The sequence below is a fragment of the Lissotriton helveticus genome, chromosome 1_1, assembly GCF_964261635.1.
Source record: "Lissotriton helveticus chromosome 1_1, aLisHel1.1, whole genome shotgun sequence".
NCBI classification, from domain to species: Eukaryota; Metazoa; Chordata; class Amphibia; order Caudata; family Salamandridae; genus Lissotriton; species Lissotriton helveticus.
In genome coordinates, this window is record NC_136057.1 from 1,079,452,418 (window position 1) to 1,079,472,132 (window position 19,715).

The 19,715-nt window shown below is 48.1% G+C and overlaps 1 protein-coding gene across 1 annotated transcript in view; it reads right to left on the bottom strand.

The window, feature by feature from the left end:
- LOC144821209 (protein NEDD1-like) overlaps positions 1-19,715 on the bottom strand; it is a 752,172-nt gene that overhangs the window by 241,806 nt on the left and 490,651 nt on the right. The window lies entirely within an intron of this gene.

The window sequence follows — 19,715 nt, forward strand, 5'->3', positions numbered from 1 at the left end:
GTTATTATTTCAACAATCCCCTTGCTTCAGACACACCACTGCTGCAAAATAACCCAGCAGACTGACTTCCAAGATCAAGGTTTTAAAACATAGCTTCACTGCGCACAATAACAGATTGACAACTTTTATAGCAATAATAAACTACTGAATATGGATGGGATCAATAACCAAACGTAAAATTGTTGCAATAGTTAGACAATAACAACGAATTTGACTGAGATAGATAGATAGATAGATAGATAGATAGATAGATAGATAGATAGATAGATAGAACATTCCACTAAATGGATCTCACTCACCACCACCTCAACTTTCGCATCAGCGTCTTTGCTCGGGCCAAAAGGTGGTTCCAAACCAATAAGTCTTGGGTGTGCTCGGTCCCTTGTCTTTTCTATTCTTGTAAAGATTCCAAGCAAAAATAAAAGTTTAGCCTCATTTAAAGTGCGAGCAACTCACCGACTCGTCAGGTCGTCAAAGGATGCCGCCTCCTTTACCAAAGTAGGTAAGGGACTAAAGCTTTGCAGAGTAAGCCCAGAGTTTGATGCACTCATTCAGCAACGTTCTTTTTGTTTTCAAAACACACACTCCTAAAGCTTAAAGAAGCAATCTCCCAAAAAGGGAGTTTCTTTATTCAAAAACACAAAAATTACCTTGGCATGCAAGGAGTTTTTTTCCCAGCACATTGGTGTCATTTTGAGTTTTCTCTACCCAAGACGGTTATGCCTTGCATGGCCATCCAGGGCAGGGAATACGAGTGACAACCAAGAAGACTGTCACTATGACATGACAGCCCTGTGCCACACAGGCCATCAGGTCAGACGTTTCTGACAGCGGATGCAGCTCAAAGTACACACACAAAGTTGTTATTGAACACTTTGGCAGGCTCGGCTAAGACGTCCTGAAACTCAAACAACCAACAAGTAAAGGTGATGTGAGCCAGAAACGCATGTGTTTCAGGTCATCAGTTTCACATCACTGGAGGTAACACTGCTGTTTAAGTATCAAACTGGAAAAGGTCTCATAACAAGCATTTGCAATGCATTTGGTCTTGCATTTTTGAAACTTTAACCTATTGGCATTGTAAATGACAATGCCTTTTATTTATGTGCACTTTGTACTTATAGTCGTAGGTTGCAGGTTTTCAAAACACAAATAAAGGGCATTGACATTTAGAATGCCAATAGCTCAAAATCTCGCAAATGCGAGACCTATTGCATTGCAAATGCTTGTTTTGTTTGCAATCTTTCTGCTGGTATCAGTGTGTGCGACTCGGGGAGAGCGCCAAGAAAGCCACTGGGACAATGTTGTGCAGTATACAAGATAAATTGCAATAAAAAGTTAAAGTAACTGGATCTCCAACGTGCACCATGATGCATAAAAATTCAAACTCATTTTGTACTTTCACACAAAAAAGTAAAAACTTTAAACATGCCAAACCCATTGATCCTCTTTAAAACAACCAATTAAACCACAAGATGTTAACAGTTCATGAACTCTGAATTACATAACAGCCTTCATTGTTTTCCGAGCACGGGCGTGAACAAATCTTTACTTGTAAGACAACCAGTAATGTGCCAACTCTGCCATACGAGGATAAATTCAGTTATGAAGGAATAGAGGGGGCCTTTATTAGGGGCTGTTCGACTAGAGAGGGGTAGAGGTCCTGAAATGAGACCGGTGGGCAGGAGCACGGGCAGGCGTAGGCTACGAGGATATTGGACAGGAAAATGTCATTGTATGAGCGAAGCACGGTGGGGTGCGACAATGCAGGGTGAAAGCTAGACTGAGTTTGTAAATTCAAAACTGAAGGCAAGCAGACTGGTTTAGGAAATATCAAATTTGTTTAATTCGCTTTTATGTAATTATGTGAAATTTTGACAAAATTCAGCACAATTTCATGTAATACCAACCTCTCATTTTGCGGTACACTTTAACGTGAAATTAAATGGACTTGAGGACACGTTTGGCGTTAAAAATAATATCGCAAAAATACACAAGCACCTCAAGCAGATGTTTTCTGCTTGTTCGTGATGTTCCCATACACGATTGCGCATAATTATAAAATAAAAGTTAAGCAAAATTACACAATATTATTCCTGCGTAACAGAATGTTTATCCCCCACCTGGAGTATGTGGAATTGAGAAAGGAACAGATCCTGATGACCAAATCTCATGCGGAACATCTTCGTCAGGCTAGGCATTTAACCAAACAGCCCTGCATTCTGAGACTTGTAGTTTTGGATTTAACGTGGAAGTTTTCGTGCTGTAAGCTTAAGACTTCAAAGAGCTGAAAAATGTCAGCAATGACTGCATGTGTTGCACATAATATGTGATCACTAAATAGCAAGGGTATGGACTGAACACAATAGGGTGTGAGAAGGGAACACAGCTGCTCCGTGAGAAGAAGACGGAAGGGTATTCCTTACCCAGGAGGAAGAGGAGGATGCACGTCATTAGCAAGGTCCTCTGCAGCTTAATAGTTCGTCACTCTTGGAGGTCTGCGCGAAGGGCTCTGGATGTTCTGGGCGAATCTCTGCAGCCTCTGTGCCTGCTCTGGGGCACGCAACCAATAACACGGAGGCAGGAAGACCTGAGCTGTGGGTGAGGAGGCTACTATGTTTTTACAAGAAAATAGAAAACAAGCATTGGCAATGCAATAGGACTTGCTTTTACGCTAGACCTATTGCATTGCAAACTGAGTGCGTGCATGCAACAAGGCACAAAGGGGGGAGAGGGGGGCTGGTGTGAGAAGGCATCAGGCTGCGGGAGGAAAGTAGTCTGTCCAGTTAAGGGGCCGCTAGCCATGGAAAGACACACATGGTGTCATAAGGAGGGAATTAGAAGCCTACAACCAATAGGAAGGCAGCATTTGAAACACAAGCCAATGAAAAAATATGGGCAGAAAGTGGGTGGAGCTTTCACGAAGCTTCCAGCTACACCGAATACTGCATGCCTCGCAAAGAGTGTAGCGCATGCGCAGCAATGCTAGGTGAGACCTAAAAAGGACATACATTTGTAATACCCCATTAAAATCATCATTGACTTTATTTTGAGGCAACCTGATACTGCCAGAGAGGTCCTGCATGAGTCAACATGGATGCACTCAGTGTCAGAACGTAACACATTGAGTGTAAGGATTATGTGTTTTTGATCTCTACCTGCTACATTACTAGCTAATCCTAACTAGCAACACAGAGGTTCCTTAGGTGAGTACCATCCAGATATAATTCAACACAATACAAATTATATTGTTAAACCTATTGGAAAGATTATGTGCTTCCTCGATATGAGTTTACAATTTTGTTTTACGAAGATGGTAATCCTGCTATGCATGTCCTAGGCAGGGGATGAAGATATAATACCAAGAATCCTCATGCAGAATACACAAGGCTAGTTTTTAAAGAAAACGACACAACAGTAATATGGCAGGTAACTAGGTAAAAGGTCGGCGCCAGAACCGGTATGTAGGGCAAGGTAGGACAAATGTAGGTAAAAGGTCGTGCAGCTACCTAGGCCTATAGTGGGGTACATGGAGGCTCACAACAGTTTTGAACAGAAGAACATTTATTTTAAGGTCCAGGATGTTTATGTACAGATCTCTACCCTCAGTCCTTTGTGGTCTCGGAAGCTGTTCAGTCCATTTCAAGCTGTCTGGCTACATTTTTAGAGAGGAACTTTGTTTACACCTACTATTGTGAGTTGCAACTAAAACATCCTCCTGTCTGGGAGAAGGCTTACTGCTCAGGGTGTTAGCAACCATTCAATGATTGATCAGGAGCTTAGCATGTGAAACATTGGATGCAGCAATCGAGGATAGAGAGCGCAGTTCCACACCAAGCCCATGCGCTTTTTGATTTCTTACAAAGAAAGCAATAAAAAGTATGATGGTGCAGCAGAGACAACCACCTCCTTTTTTGTGGATTATGCAGAGGGGATGCTATGTGGTTATATTAATGAACAACCCAAAGATATTCAGGTAACATTGAAAGCATAACACCATTACATCTCCCTCGCAGGGTAAGGAAATAGATCAAAACTGATTCATGGTCACATAAGAAAGCAAAACAGACAGAAGAAAAGAAACTTGGAAGAATAGACCGAAGATGGGCATTGTGTGGCATGATCTAGGACTAAAACTCACCCACCTACCACTTCAGGGTTGATCAAATGGTATATGACATACAGAGGGTTGTATACTGTACAACAAGGGTGACTGATGAAAGAAGAGAAAGAAATAACCTGGAATGTGGAGGGGTCTGTCACTCTATTTACGAGCAACCAATTTAGGAGAACATGTGTGGCTTTCATATAGATTCTCTCTTTTTGCCCACCGTTTGGAAAGAACTAAGGAGTAACCATTTGGGATGCAATACAACAAGGAAGCGTTTGAAACGACTAGTAACACCTTGCAAATGAATATTTAAACAATAACAGAAAAGAGCATTTTCCAATATATGACAATATTGTCCACACTGCACAAAATTCAATTAATCAAAACACGATATGCATTGAGCACACCTCTCACAGATGATTCTCAAATTAGAATATAGCTTACACCACACTATGCAATTCCCTACAGCTGCTTCATTAAACATGCCCTTCCTGGTTCTGAATTTCATTAATTGCAGTGAAATTCAATCCACAGTGGCTTCCCCAAGAGCTATATATTTTCAGAAACATCCAGAGGCATCCCATTCTGCCCTTCCATGTGAGTACAGCATCTTGTTCTTGTAGAGCATATGGAGTTCCTCCACTCTCTTGTGAGGTCTCTCTTTGCTTGTATGAACACCAGGGAGCTGGCGCGCCCAAGGCACGCCTAAGGCAAGCCCGTCTGCGCACCTCCACGCCTGGACCACGCCTAGCACCAAAACCCCTAGCCCCTGCACCCGCCACGATGACCGCCGCCACTCTGACACCAGCACAACCCCAGATGGACCCACAACTGCTTTAAGGCCGCCCCGAAACGCACACATGGCCCCTTCAGATGCCGGAACTGCAGCTACACCAGCCACAGAGCCGACGAACCACCAGCCAAGAAAGACCTCAACCACCTCCGATGCATACTACTGAACACCCACTCCTCACGCAAACACGCCCTCGAGCTCTGGGACCTGCTGGTTGAACAACTCCTCCGCACCCGGCATCGCCATAGCCATCCCAGACGGCTACAAGATCACCCGCAGAGACCGCACCAACGGAGTTGGAGGAGGAATCGCCATCAGCCACAAGAACAGCATCAGGATCTCGACTAGCACCAACGACGTGCTCAGCACCACCGAACACATGCATTTCCAGATCCACACAGACCCCCAACTCCACCCTCAGAGGCACCCTTGTCTACCGACCCCCCGGACCTTGCCCCCCAGTTCAGCGACTCCATCGCCAACTTCATCAGCACGCACGCCCTGACCTCCGACTACATCCTCCTCGGAGACCTGAACTTTTACCATGAGAATAACGACAACTCCAAAACCCTTATCGATAACCTCGCCAACCTTGGACTGAGACAACTCCCACCCATTCCGCCGGCCACACGCTCGACCCAGTCTTCTCCTCAAGCCTGCACGTCTCCGTCAGCCACACCACCGAACTCCTCTGGACCGACCACCGCTGCATTCACTTCACCTTCCAGAAACCTACCACACACCACCCCACCCAACAGATCCCCCGCCGCCGCTGGAGAAAAATTACCGAAAACCAACTACATGAAAACCTCGCTCTCAGCCCTCCCACGAACCCTCCAACACCGACGACGCTGCCCACAACCTCAGATGCTGGATCAAGGACTGCACCAACACCCTCGCCCTGCTGAAGAAACCACCCCACAGAGACACCAGCAAGAGGGCCAGCTGGTTCACCCCAGAACTCCTAGCCTCCAAGCAAGCCTGCCGGAAACTAGAGCAGAAATGGCACAGTGAACAAACTTTGGACAGCCACCCATTCCCGCACCACGTCTTCAACAAAGCGAGCAGCTCCATCGCACCCCACCTGCGCAACGTCATCAATCTCTCCCTCGAGACCGTGACCTTCCCAGAGAGCTCGGAACACGCAGAGATCAGCGCCCTACTCAAAAAACCCAAGGCAGACCCAAGAGACCTCAAGAACGTCTGGCCCATCTCTCTGCTTCCATTCCCGGTCAAGGTTTTTGAGAAAATCGTCAATAGACAGCTAACCTGATACCTCGAAGAGAACAGAATCCTGGACCCTTCCCAGTCAGGGTTCCGTAGCAACCACAGCACCGAGACCAGACCGCCCACATCGTTGCCACCGAAATCAGGACCCTGCTAGACAACGGGGAGACCACAGCACTCATCCTCCTAGACCTCTCCGCCGCCTTCGACATCGTCTGCCACCGCACACTATGCGCATGCCTCCACACCGCAGCGATCCGAGACAAGGCTCTGGAATGGACCACCTCCTTCCTCTCCTGCAGAACCCAGAGCGTCCGCCTCCCCCCGTTCCGAAGCCTCCGAGATCATCTGCAGCGTACCCCAGGGATCCTCCCTCAGCCCGATACTGTTCAACATCTACATGGCCCCGCTCGCACACATCGCCCGACAGTACGACCTCAACATATTCTCCTAAGCCGACGACACTCAACTAATCCTCTGCCTCACGGACCCCATCACCGCCAAAGCCAACCTCCACGAAGGAATGAAGGTCGTCGCCGACTGGATGAAGATCAGCCGTCTGAAATTGAACTCGGACAAGACGGAGGTCCTCATCCTCGGCTCCAACCCGTCATCCTGGGACGACTCCTGGTGGTCAATGGCACTGGGGCAGCCCAGACCACCACCGACCACGCACGCAACCTGGGAATCATCCTCGACTCAACGCTCTCAATGACCAAGCAAGTCAACGCCGTCGTCTCCTCCTGCTGCTTCAACACCCTCGGCATGCTCCGCAAGATCTACAGATGGATCCCGACAGATACAAGAAAGAGAGTCACCCAGGCCCTCGTCAGCAGCAGACTCTACGGAAACGCCTTGTACACGGGAGCCCCGACCAAGCGCATTAAACGACTACAACGCATCCAAACGCTTCGGCACCAATGATCCTCGACATACCATGACACGGTAACATCACCCCCCACTTGAGAAATCTGCACTGGCTCCCCGTCAACAAGAGGATATCCTTCAAGCTCCTCATCCACGCACACAAAGCACTCCACAAGACCGGCTCAGCCTACCTCAACAGACGGCTCTCCTTCTACATCCCCAACCGCCAGCTACGCTCCGCCGACCTCTCACGCGCCACTATCCCTCGCATCCGAAAAACAACCATTGGCGGGAGATCCTTCTCCCACCTCGCCGCCAAGACATGGAACACCCTCCCACTGAGCCTACGGCAGACCCAAGACCTGCTGACCTTCAGGAGGATACTCAAGACCTGGCTGTTCGATCAGTAGCGCCCCCCTCCCTCCCCAGTGCCTTGAGAACCTCACGGGTATGAAGTACACTTTACAAATGACTGATTGATTGAGGGAGCATAGAGTGACTTTTATCTGGTCAAGTGTACATCATTTACATTTTGGATGCCCAGTACAACAAACTGTGGCGTCAGTTGTTTATGTGTCTCTAGTATTGTGGAGAGGTCATCTGTCACTATTGCCCTAAAGGTCTAACGAGTCTTACATGCCCAGATGGTTGTATAAAAATGTTTTTATTCTAATTACATTTCAACAACTGAGCATCAGAATGCCCATCTTGTGTAGTCTACTCCTTGTGTTACAGGCCTTATGGAGGCTTTTGGGCTGGATCAGTCTGAAACCTGTTCATATTGCCAATTCTCTAGCATGCATGAGTGCAGCTTCTTAGTCAATGGTTTCCAAGAGTCCCAGGTTGTTTTCTCATGATGCCATCAAACAAAGTAGGGAAACTTGCATATTATTAGGGAGAATGATAAATAAATAAATAAATATATATATATATATATATATATATATATATATATATATATATATATATATATATATATATATATATATATATATATATATATTATATATATATATATTTATTACATACTGGCAGTCACCAGTAGGTAATTATAGTTAGGATGTAGTTTCCATAGAAAGAGCATTTTTTCATTTGCCATAACTTTGGCAATCGCTTGATGAATCCTCGCGAAATGTTCAAAACTAGTCTGCCACTCACTTCATCCTCTGTCTTTAAAGTTTTGGGATGATCCGTCAAGCAGAGGCAGAGAAAAAGGGGGCCCAGCAATGCTTTGTCCCCCATTTTAAATTCCATAGGAAATTTGCCACACAGCTACAGCCTGAACTGCTGAACAGAATTACACCAAATGTGGCAGGAAGGTGGACCATTGGCCCATTGAAGTGCCCTTTTGTAAATTGGTGTAAATCCATATAGTAGTTGCAGAGTTATTTAAAGAATTATCCAACTGTGTATATAGGGACACAGACGATCCACGACCCTTCCCGATCTCGTGCTGAGATCTGATTAGCTGCCAAAATTACAAATCAGGCAGTGTTGGCAGCTATCTTGGGACTTCGTTGAAAAGAGTCCCACAAAAAACATAAAAACTAAAAAATAGAAAAAGGGGCAGGGTAGAAATACCCTGATGCCCTATTCCTCTTTGGGCATCACACAGATTAATTTCAATTAATGCAGGGGGACATGCAGACCCCTCACAGTACCAGGGACTACCACCTCCCTGGGGAAAAATCAAAGAAAGGAGGGGGAATGGGCGCGGCCCTCCTAATGGAGCCACAGATGGCCCTGGGGACCACCACCCCTCAGGGCCAGCTCCAGCTATGTCCTGGGGTGCCAAACCCTGTGACATAGCTGCTTGCTAGGGCTTGGCAGGAGCTTTAAAGCACCTGCCAAGCCATAGCAACAATCTCCACTTCTAGCAAGTGCAAGCATTAAAAATGTTTGCGCTTGCTGGAAATGGAGCAAAATTGCTTTCACAGAAAGGGATCTGCATGTTCAGCAGCTCCTTTTCTGTGAAAACAATGCTGGCTCCTGGAGGAGGTGGGGAACTGACAGGAACGATGGGGGCCTTAGGGCCTTAAGGCACCCCCAACAGTCTCAAACAGCTGTGAGTGGATCCCCAGGGGCCAGAATCGGCCTGAGAAGGGGGGGTCATGCGGCCCCACATAAAAAAAAGGATGGGGCTCCCTAGGCTGGTATCGGCCCAGGGAAGGGGGGCCAACACCTCTCCGATGACATTGTCACTGGAGGCCCTGCCCCCTTTCAGCACCACTCTGCAAATGCACCTCCTGGCACACAACTGATTGCGGTATGAAATCCCTTTGGCTGGAGAGGGTCCCTGGAGGCCAACGACCCCTCCTGTTACCTCCAGTAAGTCCCATACAGCAGGATCCCGGAGAGCTGGTCGGAGGCCTTACCCCTTTCTCCACCACTCTGCAAGCGTGACTACTAGTTAAAAAACATAGAAATTCACTTTAACAAAAAGGTTACAGGAGCGTAATAGTTAGGAAACAGAATTTGAAAAACCTTAGAAATTCAATGAAAAAGCCAAAGCTTACATTGACGTTATAGTTAGATTCAGATTTTACTCATACACAACCAGTGAAATTGAAATGACATCTAAAATGACATCAATATGACGTAATATGTGATGCCATCAGCAGTGCATTGTGGGTGCGTGAGCTGAACAGCTGAATTTCTTGGGTTTCGTACGAGTGAAATATCAGGCTAACTACAATGTCTCTGTAATCTCTGTTTTTTTCAGGTTTTGGATGTCACGGGGATTTTTAGGGTTTGGGGGTGGGTATGGGGTTTTGGGTGGTAATGGATTTTATTTAAGGTTTGAGGTGGGTTTGTGTTTCTGGGTGGCAGGGGAATTTTTGGGATTTTGGGTGGGTACGATTTTTTGGGTGGTAAGGTATTTGTTTACAGTTTAGGTTGGTTGTGGGTTTTTGAGTGTCATGGGATTTTGGGGATTTTAGGGTGGGTATGGGTTTTTGGGTGGCAAGGGAATTTTCAGGGTTTAGGGGTCGATATAGGTATTTGGGTGGTAAGGGATTTTTTGGGGTTTAGGGTGGGCATGGCATTTTAAAGGCAAGGGAATCTTTAGGGGTTAGGGTGCGTATGGGTTTTGGGTGTTAATGAATCTTTTAGGGTTTAGCGTTTGTATGGGTTTTTGGGTGCCAAGGTACTTTTTAAGGTTTAGGGTGGGTATGGGTTTTTCCGGTAGCAAGGGCATTTTTAGGCTTTAGGTTGGGTGTGTGCTTTCTGGGTGGTAAGGTTTTTTTGAGTGTAGGTTGGGTATGGGTTTTTGGGTGGCAAGGGAATTTTTAGGCTTTAGGTTGGGTGTGTGCTCTCTGGGTGGTAAGGTTTTTTTTGAGTGTAGGTTGGGTATGGATTTTTGGGCGGCGAGGGAATTTTTCGTGGGTATGGGTTTTTTGGTGGTAAGATATTTCTTAGGGTTTAGAGTGGGTTTGCGATTTTGGGTGGCAAATGAATTGTTATGGGTTTATGGGTGGGTATGGGTGCTTGGGTGGCAAGGCATTTTTTTAAGGCTAGGGTGGGTATGGGTTTTTGGGTGGTAAGGGATTTGTTTGGGGTTAGGATAGCATTGGGATGTTCAGGGTTTAGTGTGGGTATAGGTTTTTGGGTGGCAAGGGAATGTTTAGGGTTATGGTTGGGTTTGGGTCTTTGGGTGGCAAAGGATTTGTTAGGGTTCAGGGTGGCAAGGACATTTTTAGGTTTTATCGTGGGTGTGGGTTTTTGATTGGCAAGGGAATTTTTAGGGGTTATGGTAATTGGATGGCAAGGGAATGTTTAGTGTTTTTTGACTTGCCTATATCTTTTGCACCGGTTGACAAATCTTCACTAAATGTTCGCCAAAAAGTGTACCAGAGATTCTAGCTGTGCTTGGAAAGTTTTGTGGCATAGAAAAAGGCGGAGGTCAAAAAAAGTGTGTTTCCCAAGTTAATTAACTAGAGTCTTTAGACACTCACGCAGCCTGACCCTCTGGACAGAAAAACACATCTTTTTGGGAGAAAGGTAGATTCTGTTCAGAAAATCACGCTTTTTCTTATTGGTGTAAATCCATTCACTAGTTTTCAAGATATTATAGAAAGCCAAATTTGTATATCGGCGTATGTGGTACTTTTGTAGTAACTTACTGTATATGTTTAAAACTTAACTTTTAGAAAACATTAACAATTACTGGATGATATCATGAGTGATGTCATTTGAGATGTCGTCAGTGATGTCACTGACCATGTCATGAGTGATCTAACATGTGGGGGCATAAGCAGTGCATTGTGGGGGAATAAATTATATTTAGCTCAGGTAACTATAACTGCTGAATTTCACTGGTTTTGTACGAGCGTAGTCTGAACCTAAATATACCTTTGTTTTTTTTTGGTGAATTTCTAAGGTTTTAAAAAAAAAATTTATTTTACAACCCTGTAACCTTTGGTATTTTCCGTGAATTTCAATGTTTTTTTTAAAGTTAAGCACGATGCCCATCACAATGCACAGTGGGGGGTTAAACACAGGGCCTAGCCTAGCCTAGCATTGTGTTACCCAAGCTTGCTGCTCCTGCCCCTCTCCTCCTTGCCCAAGTCCATGGCCCTGCTCCCTCATTACAGCCATTTGTTGCTTTTGTTCTGCCACTACCCTTTCTGCCTGCCCTAAACAGTTAGCTGCCCCAACCACCATTTCCCAACCCTCTGTTGTCTGAGTCCATGCACGAGCCCCCTCCCTCCTGCCCTACATAGCCTGATGTGCTGGCACTGCCTTTGATTAATCTTGATGTCCCTGCCCACTCCTCCTACCCTCCGTTGGCCAATTCTATGCCTCTCATTGCCCTCCTGCATAGCCCTTGTGCTTAGCTTGCTGCCCCTACTCTCCTTACACTTGCTCTCTGATGTCTGTGTACATGCCCCTGGTCCCTCATTTCTGCCCATCATATTCCTTGGCCCTGCCACACTCTTGTCTACTCTGAGTGTTTTGTTGAGTTGCCACTGGCCATTCCACCTGCCTAGCATGGTCAGGTGGCTGCCACCTGTCCCTGCACCTCTACCCTGCCTGTCCAAGTTCCATGCCTCCTATCCTCTCTCCTGTGCTCCATGGTCCATTTTGCTGCCACTCCCTTCTGTCCTCCATGCTCTGTTTTACCGCAACTGCTTCGCCTGCCTGCCCGTCGTGGTCTGTTGTGAAACCCCTTTCCCTGCCCTCTTTTGTGTGTGTCCAGCCCCTACCCCTCCCTTCTGTCCTCCATGGTCCTTTGTGCATGCCCCTAACCGCTCCCTGTTACCTACCATGGTCGTTGTACTGCCACTAACCCTCCTGCTGAGCGACCCTTGACCCTACCAGGTAGGTCGCTCCCCCTCCGCACAGCACCACCTGTGTGTCCCTGCCCCAGCTGCCAATGAAGTTCGAGGCCCTCCACCACCAGCAGACTACCACCTGCCCCTCATCCCTGGTGGCCAGTGGTAGGCCATAGGTAGGTTTGTTCATCCTCCGCTTTATTGCTTTTATTGTATTGCATGTATTTTCATTGTTGTGTCTGTGACTGCTGTTGTCTGTCTTTCCCCGCTGCCTGTATGTGGTCCGTGCCCCTTTTTCTTCCCTCTGTTCCTCTCTCTGCCCCCGTGCTCTCTCTGCCCGGTCTTTCCTTCTGTACCCCTCGCTGCCCCTGTGTCCCTGCCCGGGTTTCCCTTCTCTTTCCCTCGCTGCCCCCGTGCCCCTCTGCCTTCTGTTCTTAGCTGCCCCTGTATTTCTGTATTCTGTATTTTGCCTCTGTTCCACTCGTTTTTTTGTCCTTCTGCCCTCTGTGCCACTCGTTTTTCTCTAGTTTTTTGTGCCCTTCTGCCTTCTGTTCCACTGCTTTTTTGTGCAATCTGCCTCTGTTCCACTCGATTTTTGTGCCCTTCTGCCCTCTGTGCCACTCGTTTTACCCTCGTTTTTTGTGCCCTTCTGCCTTCTGTTCCACTCGTTTTTTATGCCCTTCTGCCCTCTGTGCCACTCGTTTTCCCTTGTTTTTTGTGCCCTTCTGCTTTCTGTTCCACTTGTTTCTTGTGTCCTTCTGCCCTCTGTGCCACTCATTTTTCCCTTGTTTTAGTGCCCCTTTTGCCTTCTGTTCCACTCATTTTTTGTGCCTATGGCCCTCTGTTCCACTCGTTTTTGATGCCCTTCTGCTCTCTATGCCACTCGTTTTTCCCTCGTTTTTTGTGCCCTTCTGCCTTCTGTTCCACTTGTTTTTGTGCCCTTCTGCCCTCTGTTCCCTTCTGCCCTCTGTTCCACTCATTTTTTGTGCCCTTCTGCCCTCTGTGCCACTCGTTTTTCCCTCGTTTCTGTGCCCCTTTTTCCTTCTGTTACCTTTGTTGTCCCTCACCGCCCTCGCCGCTGCGCACCCTGCGGCCCGCCCGCCTGACTGCCCACTGCCCATTCGCTGCCCCAGCGTCCCAGCTGCTCCTCCCTCCCACCTCCCCATATATGCCAGCCGCCAAAGGCGCGCGTAAGGCAAGCACGTCTGTCCCCGTCCGTGCCTGGACCGCGCCTATAGCCAGAACCCTTGGCCCCCGCACCCGCCACGATGTCCACCGCCACTATGACGCCAGCACTCTGCACACTCTCAACTCCAGACGGAGCCACACCTGCTTTAAGGCCGTCCCAAAACGCACACACGGCCCCTTCACCTGCCGGAACTGCAGCAACGCCAGCCGATGGACCACCCGCCGAAAGACCCCAACCACCTCCAATGCATACTTCTGAACACCCGCTCCGCACGCAAGCATGCCATCGAGCTCTAGGACCTGCTCAACACGATATCCCCGGACGTCGGCTTCCTGACAGAGACCAGGTTTAACGACTCCTCTGCACCCGACATTGCCATAGCCATCCGAGACGGCCACAAGATCACCCGCAGAGACCGCACCAACAGAGTCGGAGGAGGAATCGCCATCGTCCACAAGAACAGCATCAGGGTCTCAAATAGCACAGACGACGCGCTCAGCACCAATGAACACATGCATTTCCAGAACCAAACAGACCCTAACTCCACCCTCAGAGGCACCCTTGTCTACCGACCCCCCTGGACCCCGCCCCCAGTTCAGCGACTCTATCGCCGACTTGATCAGCACACACGCTCTGATCTCCACCGACTACATCCTCCTCGGAGACCTGAACTTTCACCTTGAGAACAACAACGACAACAACTCCACAACCCTGATCGATAACCTTGCCAACCTCGGACTGAAGCAACTCGTCACAACGCCCACCCACTCCGCCGGCCACACGCTCGACCCCGTCTTCTCCTCAAGCCTGCATGTCTCCGTCAGCCACACCACCGAACTCCTCTTGACAGACCACCGCTGCATCCACTTTGCCTTCCAGAAGCCCACCACACACCACACCACCCAACAGATCCCTCGCCGCTGCTGGAGCAAAATCACCAAAGACCAACTACACGCAAACCTCGCTCTCAGCCCACCCACTGAACCCTCCAACACCGACGACGCTGCCCACAGCTTCAGACGCTGGATCGAGGACTGTGCCAATACCCTCTACCCACTGAAGAAACCCCCCCACAGAGACACCAGCAAGAGGGCCTGCTGGTTCACCCCAGAACTCCTAGCCTCCAAGCAAGCCTGCCCGAAACTAGAGAAGAAATGGCACGGTGAACAAACTCCGGACAGCCATGCAGCACACAAGGACACCATCCGCAACCATGACCACCTCATCAGGGCAGCCAAGAGGACCTCCTTCAAAGACCGCCTCGACAACAAAGCACACAATAGCAAGGAGCTCTTCAACATCGTGAAGGAACTCTCCAACCCCAGCTCCAACACCAATGACATTCAGCTGTCGCAAGCCCTGTGCGACTCCCTCCCCACCTTCTTCCACCGCTAGATAGCAGACATCCATGACAGCTTCAACACTCACAGACAGCAACACAACAGACCCTCCGCACACCCTCGACCAAGACCCCCTGCTAGCCTGGGCCAGCGTGAGCATTGATGACACCATCAAGACCATGCGCACAATCCACTTCGGCTCCCCATCAGACCCATTCCTGCACCACGTCTCCAACAGATCAAGCAGCTCCATCGCACCTCACCCGCGCAACGTCATCAATCTCTTCCTCGAGACCGCGACCTTCCCACAGATCTGGAAACAGGCCGAGATCAACGCCCTTCTCAAAAAACCTACGGCAGACCCAATAGACTCAAGAACTTCCGGCCCATCTCTCTGCTCCCCTTCCCGTCCAAGGTCATCGAGAAAACCGTCAACAGACAGCTAACCCGATACCTCGAAGAAAACAGAATCCTGGACCCTTCCCAGTCAGGGTTTTGCAGCAACCACAGCACCGAGACTGCCCTCATCGCCGCCACCGACAACATCAGGATCCTGCTGGACAACGGTGAGACTACAGCACTAATCCTCCTAGACCTCTCTGCCGCCTTCTACACCGTCCGCCACAGCACACTACGCGCACGACTCCACGCCACAGGGATCCGAGACAAGGCTCTGGATTGGACCACATCCTTTCTCTCAGCCAGAACCCAGAGCGTCAGCCTCCCCCTATTCCATTCCAAAGCCTCCGAGATCATCTGCGGCGTGCCCCAGGGATCCTCCCTCAGCCCGACGCCGTTCAACATTTACATGGCCCCGCTCGCAAACGTAGCCCGACAGCACGACCTCAACATAATCTCCTAAACCGACGACACTCAGCTGATCCTCTCCCTCACCAAGGACCCCATCACCTCCAAAGCGAACCTCCACGAAGGGATGAAGGCCGTCGCCGACTGGATGAAGACCAGCTGTCTGAAGCTGAACTCGGACAAGACAGAGGTACTCATCCTCAGCTCCAACCCTTCATCCTGGGATGACTCACGGTGGCCGACGGCACTGGGGACAGCCCCGACACCCACCGACCACGAACGCAACCTGGGAATCATCCTCGACTCAACGCTCTCAATGACCAAGCAAGTCAACACCGTCTCCTCCTGCTGCTTCAACACGCTCCGCAAGATCTACATATGGATCCCGACAAATACAAGAAAGACAGTCACCTAGGCCCTCCTCAGCAGCAGATTCGATTACGAAAATGCCCTCTACGCGGGAGCCCTGACCAAGCTCATCAAATGACTACAATGCATCCAAAACGTCTCAGCACGAATGATCCTCGACGTACCACGCCACGGCCACATCACCCACCACCTGAGAAACCTGCACTGGCTCCCCGTCAACAAGAGGATATTCTACAAGCTCCTCACCCACGCACACAAGGCACTAAACAAGACCGGCCCAGCCTACCTCAACAGATGGCTCTCCTTCTACATCCCCAACCGCCAACTACGCTCCGCCGACCTCTCACTTGCCACCGTCCCGCGCATCCGAAGAACAACCACCGGTAGGATATCCTTCTCCCACCTCGCCGCCAAGACATGGAACACCCTCCCACTGAGCCTACGACAGACCCAAGATCTGCTGACCTTCAGGAGGATACTCAAGACCTGGCTGTTCGATCAGTAGCCCCCCCCCCAGCGCCTTGAGACGCTCGCAGGTATGTAGTGCGCTTTACAAATGATTGATTGATTGCTTGCCATGCATGGTCTTCTGTGCTGCCACATCCCCTCCCACCTGCCCTGTGTACTCAGTTTGCTAACCCTGACCCACCTCCCAATTTTCCTCCAATGTCTGAGTGTATGCCATTACAGACGCACTGTTGCCCTCCATAGTGTGTTGTGTTTCAAGTGCCTATCCCCCCTGTCCTCCATGTTTAGCTTGCTGCTCCTGCCTTCCCCGTTGCCGCTGGCCTCCGTTTTCCAACTGTAGACCCCTATCCCCTCCTGCCTTGTCTGGTATTTGCCGTGTCCCTGCCCCCTCCCTCCTGCCCTTCATCGTCTGTTATGCAGCAACTCTTCCTCCTGTCTGTCCGGTATGGTCAACTTGCTGCCCCTGCCTCTTTCCCCTCTGCTGTCGGTTGTCAATATGCATAGTCCTGTCCCCTCACTACTGCTTTACATGGTCCGTTGTGCTGGACTGCCATACCACTTGCCCTGTGTGGTGTATTGTGCTTCCACAACCCCGGATACCTGTTCTGTAAGGTCAGTTTGATGCCCATGCCCATCTTTCTCCTGTCCTCCCTTATCCGAGTCAAAGTGCCTACCCCATTCCTCCAGCCCTCCGTGATCCAATGTACCTTATTTGGCAACATTTCGAACTTGATAAGAGGGAGATTTTGAAAAAGAAAACCTAGAAAATTGATTTTCCCCACTGACTCACATTAAAAACAGGAGCTTCTAGGCTAGAGACAGATAAAATAAATCCATTTTGGGCTTAATAACATCAGCAGTCTCTTGACTGAATTGCATCTGTTGGCATGTATTGTTGTACTGCCACTGCTTTTTCCTTCTGCCCTCAATGGTCTTTCATGTTGCCAGAGCCTCTTTTGCCTGTACTGCATAGTTGGTTTGCTGCCCTTGTCCCCCTTTCCTCTTCCCTCCATGGTCTGTTGTGCTATCACTGCCTCTACCGCCTGCCCAGCATGGCCAGTTTATTACCTCTGCACCATCCTCCATGACAGGGTCTTATTCCCAGAGAAATTATAGTTTGTGCTCTGATAAACAAAAACGAGGACTTATTTTCTGAGTTCTCAAATAGCAACAATGCACTTTTACATAATTTGATATGTCTATGTTACGCTTAAGGGAGAGTGTGTGGTACAGCCAGAGCTGCAGACTTTGCAACTGGGGAACCAGGATTGACTTTCAACATCAGCTTAACATCCTGTGATTCTGGACAAATCACCATCTCCCCATGCCTAAACACAAAATTAATATGTGCTTGAGTAATGATGCTCAAGTAATGCACTCCAATATTTCAGGCTCAATTCGGCATTATATAATACTGCAAAAAAACAAACAAAAAAGTGTTTAGTAGACTTCTAACATTGAGCTTTACTTGGGCTACATTTGGGTGATATTTGTGCAATATTTGGGCTCTTTTTTCCCTAGTACCATCTTGGGAGACGTATCTTTTATGAAGCTCCCTCGGTAGAAAATGCATTCAGTTTTCTACTTCTGTTCTATCAAGATGGTGCTCAGATGTGCCACACTTTTGGCATAAATTCAGAATGTTAGCACTCTAGTTGCTCATTAGAACACTATAATAAGGCTGCTGATCACCAGGGAGTTAACTGGCAATCTGTTGCTGGTATTGAAAGTGCATGTTTCAGTCTGCATGTCAGAATGTTTGAATGAAATAGAAGAGGATGATTTTAAGAGGTGCAGACAAGTATTGTAGTAAGAGGAACTTTATTAAGTAAGGCGGAGCAACCTTTAGAAATGTCCTTACAGCACCAACAGTCACCTCTTCACTGGTCCACCTTCCAGTACTCTGGAAGGTTGGTAACCATAACAAGAATGCAGGACCTGTCACTAGGACACAACACATCTTCCTTCTTAATAATAAAACAATAAAATAATAAACACACATTTACAAAGAAAAAAGAGAACAGAATGAATATTACAGAAAATAAAAGAACATATGAACATTACATAATATTAATACATACTATTAATAACTCACATAATCGTTATGCCATTTAGGAGTCTTCTTGACTCGTTGGTTGCCTTCCACAGCAACAGATCCAATGCCGCCGTCTACCCTCTTCAACATTTACACTTGATCACCACCCATTCTCTTCAACCACACATATCGTTCCACAACATTGCACAAAGTGACACTTCAGTTATTCCACTTTTTGCCATCAGACAACCAAACATTGTTACCCACAACCTTAGTAATGCACTTGGGCTCCGACCATTTTGACAAACCCCTTCTTTGAACACACATACAGTATGTCCTCACCCAATCTCCAACTGCAAATACTCGTTTACCCTTTTTCAATTTGTCATTATGCCTGCACACATTTTTCCTGGTGCTTTTTAACTTTCCGCTCTAAACTCCTTTCGCACACATGCCGTGAAGAACCCTTAAGTATCCACCCAGGTGAAATTCTTGTTCCTGGTTGTCTGCCCTTGAGGAGTCTAAATGGGGATTCCTTGGTGACGGAATGGGGTGTAGTGCGGTAACTCCACAACATCTCTCTAACAGCTTCCTTGCAGTCCTCACTACTTCTTTCAGTCTATTCGGCACATTCCTTTAAACTCTCAACTAGGCTGTTCTCCCTAGGATTATAAACAGCAGTGGTATGGTGAGATATGCCCATTTTGGAAAGATAGGACTTAAATTATTCTGCTACAAATTGAGATCCATTGTCCATGCCCAACATGTCAGGACAACCCTCCCTGCGGAAAATGTAGTCACCAAATTAAATGACATTCGCCGCTTTAATTTCTCCAGTAAATGCCACCTCCGGCCATTTGGAATAATAGTCAACTAACACCAAAGCAAATTTGTTTGTTATTCCTTTGGCGAAAAAAGGCCCACAAATATCCATAGCCACTCTTTTCCATGGTCTGCTTGGAAAACCAGTGGAAGCAACAAGAGATTCCTCAACCCGGTGGGATTTATCACTGCACATGTAATCTATGCAGCCTCGTACATCCTCTTTCACATCTCTGTCCCTTCCGGGCCACCAAAAAATCGCCCTGGCTTTTCTCTTCATACCGGACATTCCATTATGCCATTCATGCAGTAATTTTAAAAGTCTAGCAGGTAAACCTTCTGGCACCACCAGCCTACCATTCCTGCGCACCACTCCCTTCACAACCGAAAGTTCTGTCGAAACTGTCCAAAACT